Source organism: Bidens hawaiensis, unplaced genomic scaffold, assembly GCF_021521415.1.
Source record: "Bidens hawaiensis isolate Kalapana, Puna unplaced genomic scaffold, B.hawaiensis_p1.1 tig00031191_1, whole genome shotgun sequence".
Lineage (NCBI taxonomy): Eukaryota > Viridiplantae > Streptophyta > Magnoliopsida > Asterales > Asteraceae > Bidens > Bidens hawaiensis.
Window position 1 is genome coordinate 105,989 of NW_027495253.1, and position 20,835 is coordinate 126,823.

The 20,835-nt window shown below is 37.4% G+C and overlaps 1 pseudogene; it reads right to left on the reverse strand.

Annotated features, from left to right (window-relative positions):
* Positions 1 to 10,368: 10,368 nt before the first annotated feature.
* On the reverse strand, positions 10,369 to 10,469 carry LOC143581814 (small nucleolar RNA R71; annotated as a pseudogene).
* Positions 10,470 to 20,835: the final 10,366 nt, after the last annotated feature.

Below are 20,835 nucleotides of genomic sequence, written 5' to 3' on the forward strand. Positions count from 1 at the left end.
ATAACACTTATACAACCTTCAAATCACCTTAAGATGTAACTTAATTGTATTGATCCTGAAAAAGAGATACTTACAGGATCCAATCACAACAAATATGAAGAAATTAACCAAGGACAATGGGTGCCACAGGGTAAGAGTCCATTTTCTTTGATGCGGTTTCTGGAACGGTACCACGTTTCTTGATGTTCTTCTCAAACCTCTCAACCTTTCTAATCAGCAAAATGCTTTGATGTAGTCTACAAAGGTAATCAGAATAAGAATCTTTAGTATAGATAACCCTTAAGTTTATGATCCTATAAAGTTGATTCAATTTCAGCTTTATCATAGGTTGGATCGCAAAATTCTTACAAACAGAAAACTATTACAAGTAAATTAAGTACCAAAACCAGAATCAACATCGAATATGAAAGCAACAGGTCTAAATTCAAGATGCCAAATCAAATTCAATATTTCAAGATATATTTATTTCAATCAGCAAAAAGTTTTGGGGTTTTACAGAAACAAATAACCGAGCTTCGTTAATGGTTTGGTTTCGGTTATAATGTTCTTACCTGATAGACTCGAGGGTACAGGAGCTGTTAGGGCTTGCGATTGAGAAAGTCTGGTGAGTTGGGGGTGATGACGATGAAACAGAATCGAGGGTAGAGGATTGTGATTACGATGAACGAACAATTATTGACACCAGTTGATTTTAACAATAAGAGGTATCATGACCCGTAAGGCTATCCGGATCAAAATCGGGTTAAATCAATGAGAGGCCACCATTCAAAAATCAAGCCATGCGGTGGCTTCCATAAAAATACGGAGCGACCATATCGCGACACGTAGGATTTTAGGGTCTTCGTTTATATATATTATATATATAATGTTTTTAAGATTTAAAATGAATATGACTCACAGCTCAACTGGTTAAAACATGTCAATAACATGAGACAGATCGGGGTTCGAAACCCGGGTCACGCACACCCATTTTTCTTTTTTTTTTTGTAAGCTGTTATATATTATTATTATTATTAATTTTATTAATTAAACTAGTTAGTATATATAAGTATTAAAAACCAAGCAAAATTGAATGTCCTTCCCCTAGAGCAACTGGTAACACTTTGAACTCATAAAGCAGAGACCCGGGTCAAACACTATTTTTGGCATTTGTTTTTCAACTATTAATTAACCTTTTTAATCAATTAAAAATCAAAATAAAATTATAAAAATCTTTTTTTAAATTAAATAAAAATTATGTAAATTAATTATAAAATATATCTCACCATTTTACACTTAAAAACCAAGTTTTTCGTTTCGTAAACCGTTATTAAAAAAATCATTTACTAATCGTAACATAGACTTTAATTTTCTAAACATTGTCTCGTTAAAGCAACAATTATAAATATGATTTATAAACACTAGTCCAAGTATTTCGAACGTATAAACTTCATATTCTCACCGATAAACTACTTAAAATCATATTAATAACCTAAAAGCCATAAAATTTGTAATGAATTATAATAAAATGATAACTAATTTCTAAAATTATTCATACATTTAACCAACCTTAAAATCCCGTTAGAATGATCGTTAAAAGTCGGGTTTATTCTTATTTATAGTTCGTACGGATTGACCGCTTCGGTTTCCTTTGACGCCTTCGAGTTATTCTTATTCCCTTTTTCACTTCAACTACTAAGGTGAGTTTTCACAACCCATTTTTAAATGTTTTAATGTTTTGGGGTAGCATATGTATCCATTATAAAATTCAAGTATTATTACTTCGATTACTTACAAACTACCATTCAATCATGGACTTGTGTGCTTATTTGTTTAATTGTTACATACGTGGAGTTCAAGTGGTTGTCTCATTAAGTATGATCATACGCCCCCCTTTGCACTCAAGTTCATTTGTATCGAGTGGAAAAGGGACCTCATTATCCAAGTATGTTGGTATCCCCAACTGGAAAGGACCTTCATCTGTTCTTTACACTCAGGTCCATTGCATCGAGTGTAAAGAACCCTTATATGCTTTTCACAAGTTTTCATAGAATTGCATGGTTTTTACGTAGTATTTAAACTATGGAAATCTCACCAGCTATATTTATAGCTGACCATATTTTATACATATGTTATAGGTACCGTGATTAGAGGATGAAGGACTAGAAGACGCTTAGAATACCTAGGTTATTTAATAAACAAGACATTTGTTTTTATTATGATTTGATTTCAAGTTATATTCTTATTTGAACTTGTGTTACATGGCTTATTAATGAATTAATGTTATTATGGTCACAAAATAGTGTCACGTGTGTTTGAACAATCTGTACGTCACACTCGGGCGTTTTCGCTTAAGCCGGGGTGTTACAGATTGGTATCAGAGCCGTGGCTATAAGATAGGGCATTAGACGTAGTGTTCTAGTTTAGCTATAACTTAATTGTTTAAGTTGCATGATTAGAAAATTATGTGGGCCTTTATTTGATTGTTTGAACGCACTTACTATTATTGCTATATTGCTTACGCCTCATCTACACAAAAGCACACACAAGTCCAAGGCTTAGGCCTAAAAATCAAAATTTTCAAAGGATTTACAAACAAGTTTCGTTTGGATGTTCCGATAATTCTTTTGCATAAAGATGATTCGTCATTGCGGGTATGTAGTAACTGGAAGGGGGACGTGCTTGTTTCCCAAACTCTTGACACCAAGGTTCATGAAACCTAAGGATAAGCAATGCGCATATGTCACACCCCGACTAGCACAATGCGGAAGCGTAAAACGGGAATGCAACAGACACCTCTGGTATCAACACATTGTTATAAAGAAACATTACAAACTAATTTACAATATATTACATTTCATTGTTCTGTCATTGTTTTACAGGCTAGGTGATACAAACCAAACTAGTTCATTAACTATACAATCTTACTACTAACTTCCTTGCTTCTATTCACATAGCATCAACCACACACCTTGGGCAAGTAACAGATCACCAAATCATTCCGATTTAGGTACACCTGTAAAGCAGTATAAAACAGGTCAACTACTAGAGTTGGTGAGTTTCACGAGTTTCAAGAAAACAGTTATGAGCATTTACAAGTTAACACTTGTAATCATGATATAAGTATGTATGTATGTAAATGATGTAATAATGCTAAGCTACAGTGAAACCTTGACTGTATGTGCTGCGTGCATCCATTTCCCACGCTCAATCAACCACTATGGCTCCCCTTCCGCCCACAACATGCCCCGGTAGCTATGTCTAACACTACATAGCCTGTTTGTATAAATATGGTATGTGCAAACGGCGCTATGTGACACGACAACCAGGCCGATTCCGTTTGGGTTTGTCAAACCAATAGTACTATTCACAAGCCACTGGCTTGAAGTTAATCACTGTGATAGTGGAGACTTTCGTGTGTTAGAACTTAGATAATTCACATCAATACATGTTTCAGGTATGTATATGTAATCAAACATACTTTTCACCCCAAAAGTTCGTAAAACTGTTTAAAGAGTGGGGTCATGAAACTCACTGTTTAGTAGATAATCAGTAGCACATCGGTTCAGGGTTTGTATAACTTGCAATCACGGTTTCCTATAATCAATATTATAATAATATTAATATTTTAATATTATTATAATCTCAATACTAAACTGGGCTGTATAACTAATCTGGGTATAGCTGGAACGCCCAGAAAGTGGCGATAGGCTTAGGTTGTGATGTTGTTCAATGTCTAATACTTAAAACCGAACTTGGCTCAGATTCTCGTTTTCTCAGCTGGGCCAAGTTGTTCGTTTACGCGTTCAGAAAACAGTTATGGGAAAATAAGCTTGGGTAAATGTATTGGTTAATAAAATGATTAAGTTATAAAGAAGGATCACAAACTGGGGTACCGGATTAGCCACGGTGCTCGTTTCCGTTTATTCAGTTTGATTTGAGAAGAAACGCGCACAATCTATCCAGATTGTCCAGGTTTCTCATAGAAAAGTTCGTTTTTACTTAATTAGTCCAAAAATATGATTTTTGATCACTCTTTGTGTTTTGATATTCCCGCAGGTTCGTTAATCGCAAACTTGTCGGTTTTTATAAAAACTGAATTTGTTTAATCTTCAAATTAGCATAATTAATTAACCGTTAATCATTCAATTATGAAAATTTAGTCACTTATCAATTAAAATATGCAGATTTTTATAAAAATACTTTTGGAATTATTTACTGATTTATTAATTTATAAAAATTCATTTTATCAGCTATATTTCGCCAGAAAATCGTCCGTTTATCCCAAACAATTTCCAAAAATTCCACAAAAATTCTTGAATACTCAAATCATGTCCCAAAACAACCTGTATCAATTCTAGAATGTAAAAAGCTTGTGCAGTATTCTTTTCGGCCCAAATTCGGCTATAAAAATTCACACGAACGCATATACATAAAACACCTTTAGACTTCTCCAAATGATCTCAAAACTCATATGTGATCAAAATACATTAAATCTGAGTTCCCAGAAAAATTTCATAATTTTTGAAGCATTTTAACTATTTTTCCCCATTAAACGTCCCAATTCGGTAATAAATTCGTTAAATATTCTCGGATGGTTGAAAAATTATCAAATTTGAACAGGGACTTAATGACATGGTCCCTAATGTCCCTGCAAAATTTCAAGTCCTAAAAATATGCACATCATAACCTTAACCTAAACAGCCCGTAAGCGCGTATTTCGGCCTTACCTTAGCGGGTTTGGCTCGTTTTTGCCTTTCTAATCAATTTTTCAAGCTCTTGTGTTCCTATGTAGGCTAGATACAAGTCCTATATTACAAACCAATTAAGTTTCATCAACAGAACAACCCTTTAACTTAGGGTTTCGGCTAGTGCACAAAAACGAACTTTTGAACCGTAAAAACGCCGTTTCAACCCTTTAATCCTTGTTTATGGCCAAAAAAAACTATTAAACCAGGTTCCTCACCATGTGTATGATAAAAAACATGTTTATGGACCATTTTTAGGGTTTTTACATGGTTAGGAATGATTTTTGGCAATCAAGCTATGTTTATATGGTATTAATCGAGTTTAAACGAGCCGAAAATCGATTATTTATGACATCTTTATCTAGTTTCTTGTTGGTTTTGATGGAGAGCAGCTTGTGTCCAGAGTTTTCATGAAAGGTATGTTACAAAATATCTTAGAATTGTTTTATATTTAAAGGAAAACCAAATTAATAATACAAAAAAAGTTTTATTCAACTTTGGCGGGCTGGGCTTGTTGGGCCCCCTTTGGGCACACTGTTGGCCCATCAGTCTCGTTTTGTGGGCCCAAACATGAAATCCCGACCCCAAATTTATTTCGGGTTCGGTTTTTGGCGCTAAAAACTTATCGGGTGCGACAAACAGCGCGAAAACGAGTGTTTTTTGGCTAGTTTTGTGTAAAATGATAAAAACATACTATACGTTTGTAAAAATCGAAAATATTTTCACGGATCGCTTAAAACATTTTAAATAAGTGTTTGGTAAGTCTTTTTCGGCTTATCGTATGATACAATGCTTGGTTTGTAACTATCTTTCGCGTTTAAATCTATAGCGGGTAGTCAAACGAGCATGTTTTCGTTTAACTTGTTTGCTATCAAACTAAGGCCATATTACTAATATTTTAGCTTATATTAAACGTATAACACTTATAGATGGCCCCCCAGGATATCTGGGTCATAACCCGACCCGTTCGGTTACTCGTTCGTTTATTACGCAAAAGGCGTTTATTTGCTTAATCGGTAAATACGTACTGAGGTGTACCTTGTTTTGGCTCAAATGTCACAGCATATATCCAATCAGACGCCAAACCCGGTTGCTTACCTGGAGAGTTCGGGAAGGGCATGAAACTTATTAGGCCAAAATGTACCACCCAAACGCCATACGAGTCACCACTTTATGTTTTCAACCGTGATCATGTCCTCTTTGTGATAAGGATATGGTTGCATCCCTTAGGATGTCACACAAGTCATGGTAGTTTATGCAACGTGTGACTCCGACCCTCTATGTTTTACATTGTGTTTTAACCGATAGTCTGACAAGCCGTGGTGATACACGAATAGCCAGATTTTGGTTGGATTTATTTTTCAGAATTTCGATTTTGTGTTGGAACATTAGAGTCCATGGTGGTTCACGAAACTCTAAGTTCCTCACAACACTTATTATATTTATGGTTTTCATATTTTAACAAACTTTAACAAAGATTTCTTTTCTTTATATATATCATGCACTATTCCGAGTCTCACGATTTTCGTTACCCTTGTTCGCAGAATGGCTTCCCGTAACCTTAAGTGTCGATCATCTGGACCCTTTAGCCGCAAGATAACTTCCCAGATCACTAAGCACCTGACAACAGTCCTCCCCAATATCATGACTCAGATGCACCAGAACATCATGGCTAACGTTAACCCTCCTCGTCCTCCCCCGCCTTAAGCTCCCGTTGTAACCTACAAGAACTTTACTGATGCCAAACCTACCAAGTTTAATGGAACTCAAGGTGCCACTGCCCTACTTCAATGGTACGAAAAGATGGAAACCTTGTTTTACCAAATTCAATGTCCTGATGATAAGCGAACCCGATTCGCTACAGGTATGTTCGAGGAAGGCGCACTTACATGGTGGGTCAAGGAAAAGTCAAACCGCGGTACTGAAGCTACCATGGCCTTGCCATGGAACGAATTGAAGGATCTCATGACCCAACAATTTTGTCATCCAAATGAGCTTATGAATTTGGAGGCTGAGTTTTGTAACCTCAAGCAAGAGGGTGGTGAGCACTCCGCTTACACCTCTCGTTTTAACGAACTTAGTGTGTTGGTGCCGCATCTTGTTACCCCTACCTCGCGTGCCATCAAGAAGTACATTAGGGGACTACCGAGACAGATCCAAGATAGTATTTTCAGTAGTTTGCCTAAAGAACTTGGCGACGCAATCAATCTGGCCGCTACATTAACCCACATCCATGTCAAAGCCGGGACTTTGGCACTAAAATCATCCAAGAAACTGACTGAAAAACCTGCTGCTGAACCAAAAGAAACCAAGCCCGGACCATCCAAACCCGCTTACTCTTCCACCAATCACCGCGAAAGAAAGCGCAAGAACTACGCGCTAACCCAACAAGCCGCACCTCAACCCCAAACCAACCCCGCACCACCTTTCAAGAAGCCTTATAATGGACCCCATCCCCATTGCACCACTTGCCTTCGTCACCATTCAGCGAATACCGCTTACCATCAATGCAACCGTTGTAACCGTTTCCAGCATTTTAGTACCACCTGTCGTGAAACCACCATAGCGGCTCCCTCGAGGGCTGCCCAACCAAATCCCAGACCCAGGTCGTATGTCCAACCCGTTAACCAAATGCGGGCTTGCTATAATTGTGGGGAACTTGGCCATTTTCGTAGTGCGTGTCCACGACTCTCAAACGTGAATACAGTTCGACTGGCTTGTGCTCCGCAATTCCAGCTCCAAGCTTACCAAGCCTACCAAGCGATTCAGCCACAAGTTTCTCAATTGATGGCTAATCAAGCTCCACCACTGCTAGCTATTCAAGAACCTGCACCTCAAGAGGGTCAACCCGCTCAAGCTTCTCAAGATAACCGTGGGCGTGCTTTCATGATGAATGCCCATCAAGCGCAACAAAACGGCGATGTGGTGAATGGTACGTTTATTTTAGACGACTACTTTGCAACCATTTAGTTGATACCGGTGCCGATATGAGTTTTGTGACTTTTGAATTTGAGTCCTTGCATGCTAAACCCCGATCTAAACTTAAGAGCTCGTACACTGTTGAAGTAGCGAATGGTAAATCTGTGATGATCAATTCTGTTATTCAAAGTTTCAAGATGAATCTTAATGGCCCACATTCTTAATCGACCTCATTCCGATGCAATTGGGAAGTTTCAACATCATAGTAGGCATGGATTAGTTGTCTAACGAGTGGATTGTAGAGCCGCCCTTAAATGTAGTAATTCTAAGTAAAACGTGAGCGCTTATGTGTTATTTCAAGGATTTAGGTTACTACCGTATATGGTGCGTGTTTGCAGGTACAGGTGCTAAAAATGGTGAGTCAAGTGAACTATGATGGAGAGGAGCAAAGGACTTGATAGATGGTGATAGCAGTCAACAAGTCAAAGAAGAAGAAGGGATTTGGAGATGAGGCTACCGTAGCTTATGGTATCCACCGTAAGCTACGGTAAGGGTCTAGAGTAGCTAGCTGCCGTAAGCAGAAAGTTCCTAGCGTAATGGATTTTAAAGCCACCGTAAGCTACGGTGGCCACCGTAGCTTACGGTGGACCCTGACGACCGGCGGCGGTTACAACTCGAAATTGATGTTATAATTGCCTTTTGAGATCCTTTTCATGGTATTCCAATCTAGACATTTGTGTGGGGTGATTTTGGTGCCTTGAAACAATATTTTGGGTGTTTTTAATTAGAGATTAACACTATAATATTGGATTTCTTTGGATTAAAGATTGAATCAATGATGCCAATCATGTGTGGCTAAGCCCTTTGGTTTTTCTCTTGGATGTAAGGTTATTCACAATACACTTATGTTTATTGTTCTTGAATTTGGATTGGTTATCTAATTGTTGATGTTAGTATAACTATGATGTTTGTTTAATTGTTCGTAATTTGTCCATATCGTGTTAAACCTAGTTTCATTCTATACATTCTTGGTGTCATTGACAATTGAGATTTAGTAGAAGGAATTAGGGTTAAAAACATATTGATTGATTGACAAGTAATAACCTCGTGTTCTAGTAATCCGAGTACTTAGTTCTTGATTAATCACACATAATCACATTTACACAAAATCAAGATATTATGATTTATCCATTGAACTTTAACAAGAGTATTGCGTGATAACCCAAATTCCAAGAGAAATACTTGCTTGATCAATTGTTTACGACTTTCGTGTTAGTTAATTTAGTTCTTAAAATCTAATCAAAAACCAACTTGAAAATTACTTTCTGTGATTTAAATTTATATTAGTTTAATTGTAAGCTACTTAGTAACACATATTTCACAAACTCTTCGTGTTTCGACACCCATTTACCACTATCTAATTAGTTGTATTTGGTTTATTTTTGCGCAAGTCTTCGACCTCGTGTCAAATTTTGGCGATGTTGCCGGGGAGTAGTGCGCAATGTGTGTTATTTTGGTAGTTTTTGTTTAATTGTTATTGTCAGTTTTACGCGGGTTGTGCTAGTGCGCAGGTACTTACAGGTATATGCATACAAGACCCTCTCCGTCTTCCTCACCGTTAGCGTTTGATCCAGAAATCGAGAGAACCTTTCATCGGAATCGGATTCTTCAAAGGGAGAACAAGGTTATTGGGTCGCCAAGCACAAAAAGTCGGATAACTGACACCACAATCATGGCTTCGGAACAAATGGTACCGCCAATTCCACCACCCATAAATTCTAAAAACCTATCATCCACTGAACCCATTACTACCACAATCTCTACAAATGTACTGACTTCAACTATGCTTAGTTTTCAACCACCACCTAACCTTCCCCCCTTGACCACTTTCATGCCTATGCAAGGACAATCATCAAACTCACCACAACAATCCTCTTTCCAATCTCAACAAAATCCACCCATAACTCATATTCCATCGGGTCCGAGATCGAGCCCGCAATTTTTTGGTTGGCCACGGTATGGTGTTGGCAATGAAGGGTACGAAGAGTTTGAAGAAGGATATTCAAGCAGGGTTGATGGGAATCAGTTGAGGATTCAAGGGCAGTTTGGGTATGGATCCGACTTTCAACCGCAACAACAAGTTCAACAATGGGGTGGACCACATGTCAATCCAATACAACAACCACAACCATTGCAACAAGTTCCACAACAACCGCAATTTCAACAACCTCAATTTCAACAACCAAATCCCCAACCGCAATTTCAACAAAATGTGTAACAAAGGCCCGTTTACCTACAAATAGGTCAACCAAGAGTACCATTGGGGGTACCAAGAAGACATGCAAGGGAAATGGTTAGGGGAATTGAAGCTCATTTTCGACCAATCATCACCAATAACACATCTCCGGTTGTTATTCCTCAAAACCACCAAGGAAGAATATTTGAAGTGAGAACCAATGCGCTCCAAAGTTTACCGAAGTATAAGGGTTTAGTAACGGAAGAACCCTATTTTCATTTGGAGGCATATGACTCTATTTGTAACACGATCGGGGGTCAAGGTTTCTCACCGAATGAGGTGAAATTGGTTTTATTTCAATTTTCGTTGGAGGATAAGGCGAAGAGATGGTTTTACACATTGCCATCCGCATCAATTTACACTTGGTCCGAAATGCAACAAAGGTTTTTGGAAGAGTTTTATACGGCCCAAAAGACTTATGATGCGAGACGAAGTTTGAGGTCTTTCCAACATCAATCGGGTGAAATGTTTCATGAAGCATTCGAGAGGTTCAACATGATGATCAAGAATTGTCCTCATCATGGTATAGCTCTTTGGGAGTTGTTGAATGCTTTTCATGAAGGGTTGAATGTGGAGGATGAAAGGGATTTGATGTCAATCACAAATGGTACTTTCAGTACCAATTATGAACAAGATGATTGGGCATTCTTGGAACAAATGTCGGTCACATCAAAGAGAAAGGCTCAAACTGCAAGAAGAGCAAGACCGGAAATTGGAAGACCGCGAGTTCATGTCGTGGAAGATGTGGGGGTACAAACTACTAATTAAAGAATTGATGTTTGTACAAATTGCAATGAGTTAGGTCATGGGGCTGATGTGTGTACAGTAGGGCAAGCACAAGTTGAAGAGGTAAATGCACTTCAAGGTCAAGGGGGTGGTAATCGGAATTTCAACATGAACTCAAACACTTACCACCCCGGGTTGAGAAATCATCCAAACTTTTGTTATGGAAATCAAGCAACTCAACTCCGAATTTCCAAGGGACTTCATAAACCACCTTTATCCCTCGTCAACAATACTTCAACCAAAGAAATCAAAGTCAATTTCAAGGAACGGGTGGAAATCAAGGTGGGTCTTCGGGCCAAGGTTCATCAAGTGGGAATGAAGTGATGGACATGCTAAAGATGATGCAGCAAGAGATGCAAAAGAGGAATCAGTTGGATGAAGCTCGTGTACAAAAGGATGAAATTCGTGACAAGGCCATTCAATCATTGAGGACTCAAATGGGCCAACTTGCAACTGAGGTATCTAACTTGAAGAAGAACAAAGGTCAACTCCCGAGTGACACCAAGGTGAACCCTACTCACACTACTTCTCGCAATGTGCCGATTAATCAGATAAGTGTTTCAAGAAGTGGTAAGGAATTTAAAATCAATACCACTCCGGAATTAGTTGAAGGTGTGGTAGAGGATGTGACAGGGGTAGAAAGTGAAGACGAACAAGCTTCACCCATTCAACCCCCTAAACCATCCACGTTTTCAAACAAAGATTCGGGTCAAAATGAACTTTTAAATGATAAAAGCAAGGAAGTGGGAGAGGTTCCAATTCCCTTTCCTTCGGCTTTAAACAATCCAGGTAAGAAAAATATGATTTTAAAACGGGGTCCTCAAAAGAAGGAGATGTGGGAGGTATTCAAACAGGTTAAAGTCAATCTTCCTTTACTTGAGGCAATAAAACAAATACCCGCATATGCAAAGTTTTTAAAAGAATTGTGTACTCAGAAAAGACAACAAAAAGTTCCTAAACAAGTTGATTTGACTGAACGAGTGAGTGCAATTCATAAGGGTGATCTTCCACCTAAGCTTCAAGACCCGGGAGCGCCCTTGATTAACATTCAAGTGGATGACTTTCAAATGTCACGGGCGCTATTGAATCTTGGAGCAGGTGTGAGTATCCTACCGGGGGGTTTGTATGACCAATACTATTTTGGTCCACTTAAATGAGTTGAGACCACAGTTGTATTGGCTTATTTGTCTCATAAACTTCCTCGGGGCATTGTGCGGGATGTTAGAGTAAAAGTAGAGGAATTTTATTATCCTATTGACTTTTTGGTTTTGGATTACTCGTCGGTTGACCCAACACAACAACAAAAAGTTATACTGGGTCGGCCATTTTTAAATACTGCTCATGCTATTATTGACTGCCAATTTGGTACAGTTGACATGGCCTTTGGAAATAGAAAAATGAGTTTAAATGTGTTTACTAATGTTTCTAATTCATTGGCTATTGAAGAATGTTTTATGGCAGATATTATATATGGGTGTGTACCACACGAGTATGAGGAAGGTATGTTGGATGTTTGTGTTTGTGATGATTCTGAACAACTTCACATTTGTGCATTGGAGTTAGAGGAAAGGAAACAAGAGGTATTGGCATGGCAAGACGGAAGACCACCGTGGACTCATCAGGTTGACAGTCTACCAACAGAAATCAATTCGGATACTAAACCCTCGTTGATTTGTCCTCCCAAGGTAGAATTGAAAGAATTGCCAAGTCATCTCAAGTATGCGTTCTTGGGAGAAGGTGATACGTTGCCTGTTATCATTGCCTCTAACTTGGATGAGGCTCAAGAAGAAGGATTTTTGGAAGTTTTGAAAGCTCATAAGGCGGAGATTGGGTGGACTATAGCCGATTAGAAGGGTATTAGTCCATCTATAGTCATGCACAAAATCATCACCACGGATGAGGCAAAGCCTACTCGGGAAACTCGAAGGAGATTGAATCCTAATTTGAGAGAGGTGGTGAAAAAGGAAGTCATCAAATGGTTGGATGCAAGAATTATCTATCCTATTTCAGACAGTGCATGGGAAAAGTTAGTGCAAGCACCGCTTTTGCAACCGCCGGATTTGACGAAGCCGTTTGAGATTATGTGTGATCCAAGTGACACCACGATTGGAGCAGTTTTGGGTCAAAGAATTGATAAGAAGCCGGTGGTGATTTACTATGCAAGCAAAACGTTATCCGAGGCACAATTGAACTACACCACTACTAAAAAAATATTACTTGCAGTGGTGTACACCTTGGATAAGTTTCGGTCATACATATGGGGAAGTAAGGTTGTGGTCTATTCGGATCATAGTGCGGTTCGTTACCTCATGGAGAAGAAAGATGCAAAACCCCATCTGATTTGTTGGGTCTTATTGTTACAAGAGTTCGATTTGGAGATCCGAGATAATAAGGGGTGTGAAAATGTGGTGGCGGACCATTTATCGACGTTTCCTTTTGAAGGTGTGGATGATTCACATGAAATCAATGAGAGATTTCCGGATGAACAATTGATAGCCATTTCCACTACACCATGGTATGCTCATTTTGTCAATTATCGGGCCACGGGTGAGATGCCAAAACATTGGGCCAAGAAAAGGAGGCAACAATTTCTATCCCAAGTCAAGCAATATATTTGGGATGAGCCCGATTTGTTCAAAATTGGTGCCGATCAAATCATTAGGCGTTGTATTCCCGAATCGAAAGTTCAAGAGATTTTGGCACATGCTCATTCATTTCATTTTAGTGGGAAAAAGACAGGTTATCGAGTTCTTACATGTGGCTTTTATTGGCCCACAACCTTTAAAGATGCAAGTGAATATGCCCGCCATTGTTTGAATTGTCAAAAGATGGGTGGAATTTTAAAATGGGATGAGATGCCTTTGCAACCCATTTTGGTAGAAGACATTTGTAAGGCCCCGAACCCCGGGAACCCCACAGTTGGTAATCATTCATAACACTCGTAAAATTAAATAAACTTAAAAACCGTTTCTTCCATTAAAACCAACGTATCAGAGTATCAATTTTGCGGAAAACATGAAAAATGAAATAAGTTCCCGAAACCCGGGAATTTTGCCCAAAATCCAAAGTAAATATAACTTTTATAAGTTTCCTTGAAATAAAATATTCATAACAATTCTTCCTTCCAGTATGCCCTTCACCATCCAAGTAGCTCCGTGCACGTCCAAGCGATAAGGTATCCTCTTCCAAATCCTGAAACTTACACTAACATGCACACAAAGTCAGCTTAAGCTGAGTGAGTTCAAGTTTTAAATAAGTAACAAAATTTGTAAATAATCCTTCCAACGGTTTTAAAACGGTAAATGGAAATACATCGGTTAGGTCACCACATTCGATAAATAGTCATTCTTACGTATAAGTATCTCTATACGTGCATTCCTATATATATCAATATATATATATATATATATATATATATATATATATAACATTCAATAAATAACATTCAGGGCTGAGAAAACGTACAACCCAAACACGTAACATTCAGCGCATAAAAACACAATGTAGGCATACGCAACATTCAGTAGTCGAGACTACTACAACATTCGCCAAATATTGGCCATTCTAAATATATATAAATATATATATATACATACACATTCTATAACATTCCAAGGCCTATCAATACTAGCAAGCCTATGTAAAACCATTCAAAACATTTCATCAAGTAAGAAAAACACTTAGGTGTGCAAGCTAGCCCAAAACTTAAAAAGAGTTAAACGGGGCATCAAGACCTCACCTGAGATCGATCGAATACTTGCAACGAGCTGGGAAGTTCATAAGGGTAAAATCACAAGCAAGAGCCTGTAAATTATACATAACGCGTTACTAAACTAGACTGTAGGAACACTCTAGCCTAATGGGTCGTACAAGCCCAACACTTGGCCCAAGGCCCAACAACTTGGCCCGAGGCCCAACACCTGGCCCAAGGCCTAACAACTTGGCCCAAGGCCCAATGATAGTCAAATCGGGTCGAATGCGCGTGCAATAAACCTTAAAACTATTTATCAACGAACCAGCCCCGAATGGACCAAATTCCATTTTAACTCTTTTAATTCATCATAATTATGTCACCCGAGTTGATAGGGTTGACGGTTCCTTTTTACAACACTTACTTTAACATTTAAACGAAAATTCGCGCACCGCCGACTCGATTGACGAAGCATTAACCACGACAGCCCCGAGCACCAAGAAGATAATTTTTCCACGGCCCTTAAACCCCCCTAGGGCTGCACAAACTGAATCGGTCGGTCACCCGATCAACTAACGCATCAAACTCAACAAGTTGCAATTCTACACCCGATAAACCCTAGTTTTCGAACTAAAATCGATTGACCGACCTAAACACCTCCAATGACCATGAAATTTTAATATGATGTACATGACATACCTAGTGGGATTTTGATGTGAAAACCTCACACGAAACAGCCCCGGAAACGCTCAATTGGGCAGCCACCCGGTTAGCCTACAACAAGACGTTTTTCGATCAATACGCGCAATATGACTATCATATTGAACTTTAAACTTTTATAGCAAACTGAGTGATGAACAAGGAAAAGCCAGGCCAGATGTGCGGATAAACTGAGTAATAGTATATAGATACAAGCGAAATATATGAAGGAATCATAGGCACATATGTTGTAAAGTGTGCACTATTATAAGTTAACGGGGAATACAAAAGATCCTCGGAGATGCTACAACAATTCGAGATACCCCATTGGAAGTGGGAAACAAACTACAATGGATCTCTTAACACATATTCCTAAAACATCCTGAGAAAGCAATGCCAGCTAAATGATAGTTTCTTGACTAATCCACTCCGAATACTTTCTTCCGAATGGTAACAACTATCCAACTGAAAAAGCCTTAACAAAATTTTACTCTTGGTGAATTGGGTATGAAATTTTAAATCCCTAATTGGCCTAAGCACAATCTATAATCCTCTATAAGACAATCAAATCAAATAAACTATTCAAACATTAGAGGAGAGTAAGACCGGTAATTTCAATCCTCGTACATTAACAATCATCGTAATATTATGCAAACGCCTATATACTATATTATACGAGCAAGAATGTAACTCGCCATCTTATTGAAATTGAAAAATTGGCGACATCCAAAATACAAAATCCGATTCGATTTCGATAACCATAAATAAAGCTCGTAATATTAATAACAAACCGAAGGCCGCCTAAGGCTAACAAGAGGGCTATACTGAGAAATACGAGAAGTTATCAAATTTTGAAAGTTGTTAGTTGAGTTGAGGAAATCGATGAGCTGATTCTAAAATACATGGAACTGTACAAAATTGCCTCGAACCGTAACGTATTAAGCAAAATTATCTCATTCCCATTATATATATATATATATGTATATATATATATATCGAATCAAAATGAGTGCCTTACTGACATGGCGGAATTAGTACTATTTGAAAACTTTTATACAGCTAAACTCTATAAAGAGACTCATGGAAATACTGAGTGGGAAAAAAAAAATTAAACAGTTGTGACACAATAAAATCTTATTGAATAAAATCCAGTGGAATCCACAACGGGGAATCAAACGTGTTCGGAAACAGAAAAACGAATTCCAAAACAATTGATTATAAAATTTTCCCCAAAAAGAGCATATTTGGCATATTGAATTTCGGGGACGAAATTTCTTAACGGGGGGAGAATGTGACATTCATGACAAAACGAGGTACACTATATTCATTACGTAACAAGTAAACGATAAATCGGTTAATTCGTAGTGCTTAAACGGGTAACCGACTGATACTAATTATGACCCGTATACATACTGAGGGGTCATATACGAGTTATATATATATTATAGAGGCTAACATATTGATATTTAGGCCTTAGTACGTTTAAAACTCTTTAAACGAAAAAGGTTTCGTTTATCGATACGCTATAAGCTTAAACGCAATCGTTAATATCAAAACAAGCATTGTAGCATCCGTTAAGCCGAAAAAGATTTATAAAACACTTATATGACATGTTCTAAGCAATCCGTGAAAATATTTTGGAATTTTACAACGAGTCAGTACGTTTTTCTTATTTTACAAAAATAAGCTGAAAAACACTCGTTTTTGCGCTATTTCTCACACCCGAATTAATTTTCTTGCGAAAAACTGAACCCGAACTAAATTTGAAGTGGGCTTTTCATGTTTGGGCTTGTATAATGAGATTAATGGGCCAAAACAGCCCATTAGGGGCTCCTTCATATTTCCGATCGGAACCCAATCACCATACCCCACATTTTTGTTTTATATAGCTTATACCACAAGCTTTGTTATCCAATTCAATTCTCAAAAGTTTGAAGTCCAAAGCAGCTCCAAACCCCTGTTCTCTCAACTCCCTTTCAAAACCTTAAGGTAAGATCAAATTTCATAAAGATTTAACCAAGTTTGATGCATATAATTAACATATAAACATGTTTTAGTTAGTTTTAAACATGTTTAACCATCCAAAAACCCTAAAAATCAAGTAAAATTATGTTTTGATTTTAAACATGTTTACAAACCAGGAACATATATTTTTTGGTCAAAAACGCGGATTAGAACATGAATACAACGTTTTTACGGTTAGAAAGTTCGGTTTGCACCCAAAACCGAAACCCTAATTATCAAGGCTGTTACATGGATGATTTATGCTTGGTTTGATGTTATATGATATGTAGATATACTGAGTTTGCAACCCGAGACCCGGAGAATCGTTTAAGCTAGCAAAATTCATCGAAAACCGACAAGGTAAACCCGTAACACTCGTTTAGGGGCTGTTTAGTATTAGGTTATGACGTGCTTGTTGTTAGCTTGTGAAAACTTTCAGGGACATTAGGGATCATATAAATGGGTCCCTGTTTAAATTTGGTAATTTTTCGATAAACGGAGAATATTTGGTGAATTTATTTCCGTTTATGAGCGTTTATTTGGGAAAAATAGCTAAACATGTTGAAAAATTCTGAAACTTGGTTTTGGAGTTTAATATGGGATGGTAAGATCACTGGTAAAGTTTGGGAATCATTGGAAATGCCTAAGTATGGTTTGTGCAATCATGGTTAAACCAAATTTTAACAGCCGAAAAACGCACAAAAAGGCATTTTGTCAAAAGAGTTAGGTTCTGGAAATTTTTCAGGGGCTATGTAATAACATTGAGGCCATTGGTAAAAATTATCGGATTTTTCGGAGGTCGTTTGATATAAACGGGCCATTTATTACACGATTATAACCTATTAAATGAATTTTTATAAATAAATAATTAATCATAAAATTTCTGGAAATATTTTTATAAAATTCTCCATGTCTTAATGTATTTTTACAAAAATTTACATAATTTATATATAAGTACATATTTAGTTATGATTAATCAAAGATTTAAATTATAATTGTTTTAACGAAACCGGCAGTTTTGGGTTTAACGGACTGACTGGTATGTCAAAATGTCAAAAGTGGTCAAATATCATATTTTTGAATGATATTGATAAAAACAAACTTGTTACGAAAATTCCGGACAAATCGGGTGGATTGGGCGCGTTTTGTATAATCAAACCCGTGTGAAAACGGAAACGAACCCTGCGATCAAACCAGACACCGAAACCTTAAAATTCTTTCATAAATCAAATCATTTTATCAATCAATATATTTACTTAAGTTTATGTGATCTTACCTAATCCCGAAACGTATAAACGATCAACTGAGCTAGGCTCGGAAAACGGTGAAACTGAGCCAAATCCAGTTTTAAACATTTCATAGTATACAACGTCACAATCTAAGACTATGGTCATGTTCTGGACCTAACAGCTATACCCAGATTATCTATACAGCCCGACTTAGATTGAACACTGTACTAGTATTAACGATACAATACCGTTTATAGGAATCAGGCTATAAACGAGGCATCTGACTTATTGATACGTAATTTCTGTGCGAACTACAATAAGGTGAGTTTCACGACCCCCACTTTCTAAACTGTTTTACGAACTTTTGGGGTGGAAAGCATGTTTATACACGTTATCGATCTGAAAACGATTTGGGACATAATATATATCTGAACAATTATATATGAAAAGTCCCTACAAACATAATGATTGACTACGTGCTGATGAAAGATGATTATTATCGTTGATTGATATATTAAGTGGAGATAATACGAATTTGCAAAACATAATGAAATTACACGTGACAGCAGGTTTATACAAACATGTTATGTAATGTTAAACATAACTAATTTTGGAGATAACGTGGTCTGTGATGATTATGGGGCTATTGTGGGCGGAAAGGGGGCCACAATAGTAATAAACTAAAGTTGAGTATGGCTTATGAGCCAAGTTCTGCTGCAACTTATAAACTAAAGTTGAGTATGGCTTATGAGCCAAGTTCTGCTGCAACTTATAAACTAAAGTTGAGTATGGCTTATGAGCCAAGTTCTGCTGCAACTTATAAACTAAAGTTGAGTATGGCTTATGAGCCAAGTTCTGCTGCAACTTATTAAACGAACTAACTTGATTATGACATGAATGTTAAGAAAATAATGTGATTATGCGTATTGAGGGCGGATGGGGAGCCACAGTATTTGGTGATACGTGTTAAATACTATATGTGTATATGTGTCTATATACATGCTACGTGATTAGCCGTAGGAAATACTATGTGTAGAATATATTAATTAATTGCGTGTATACTACATAATGTTTGAGTTACGTGGAATCATCGTGTGTGGAAGGGGGGGACCACAGTGGTTGATGTTAACACGGAACCGTTGTGGGCGGAAGGGGGGCCACAGTGGTAGATTAAACACGAAAATTGGAAACAGGTAGTACGAACAAACAATCACGATTTTACTGAAATTTCGAATTTATATTATAAACTTACCTGTGTGCATATGCACACACAAGGATATGGCTGTATATATTTATACAAACGTAAATACATATTTTTACATACGCGCGTACATACAAACTATGACTGTGTGATACGCAGAACTGATTTCGTTAAACTTACGAAACTCACCAACTATTCGTAGTTGACCTATTTTAACATGCTTTTCAGGTAATCAGATATGAGAAGTAATTTCCTGTGCGTTACGTGTCTGATTGGTGATTGATGTCATGGGCATTTGAGTTAGAAGTAAAGTACTTGAAGAACCGGTTTGATTGTATCACCTAGTTTGTAAAAGATGTTAGAACGATATAATATATTGTAAATTAGTTAGTTATGTTTCATTATGAACAATGTATTTGATGCCAGTTGTATCTGTTGCATTTCCGTTTTACGCTTCCGCAATTCGCTTAACGGGGTGTGACAGAAGTTGGTATCAGAGCCATTGGTTATAAAGGATTAGGTTATCCCTTAGGATACCTACAATATAACCGTAGGCTCGATTATCACTGGGAAACTTATTAATGAGTAACGATAGATACTGATGGATGCCGGGATGAACTCGTAGGGCAAGTTAGTTATTATGGTCCGGAACGTAATAACAGACTTGCTTGTACGAGGGAATTCGGGGTGAAGTCGCGGAACATATTGATAGGTAAAAATGGCAACATACGTGCATAAAGGTGACGTGAAGTATATATGAAATGTGCATACGTGCTTATCTGAGATGAGATATAGGGATATGTGTGCGTACGGTACTACCGATGATATTGAATCTTATTGTAACGAATATTATATTCGGTTATAATTAATATTAATTTATATTATGATTAAAATTATATCGTATCAAAATTTATATTATACCTGTTCATAACAAATAAAATATTTAACTTCGGTATTAATTAATAATATCCTTTACGATGATCTAAGCTACCGAAAAACGTTTTCTTCTGATTAACGATTGCACCGAAAGATGTCGAGATCGGGTAGCTTTACGACAGATAAAGAACCGGTGTTTCCTGTAAACGAGAATACGAGAGCGCTTAACCGACTTCAAACTAAATCTGATGATATGACGAAACCACTAAGGAACCTCATATACAAGGCCGGGGAATGAATCACGAGAGGCGTGTCCTACAGATAATGATTTCAAGAATATATATAATACCTCTCAGCCTGGGTCTAACCTTTATTTCATGTACTCGTTTCTTTGACACTAAACTAAA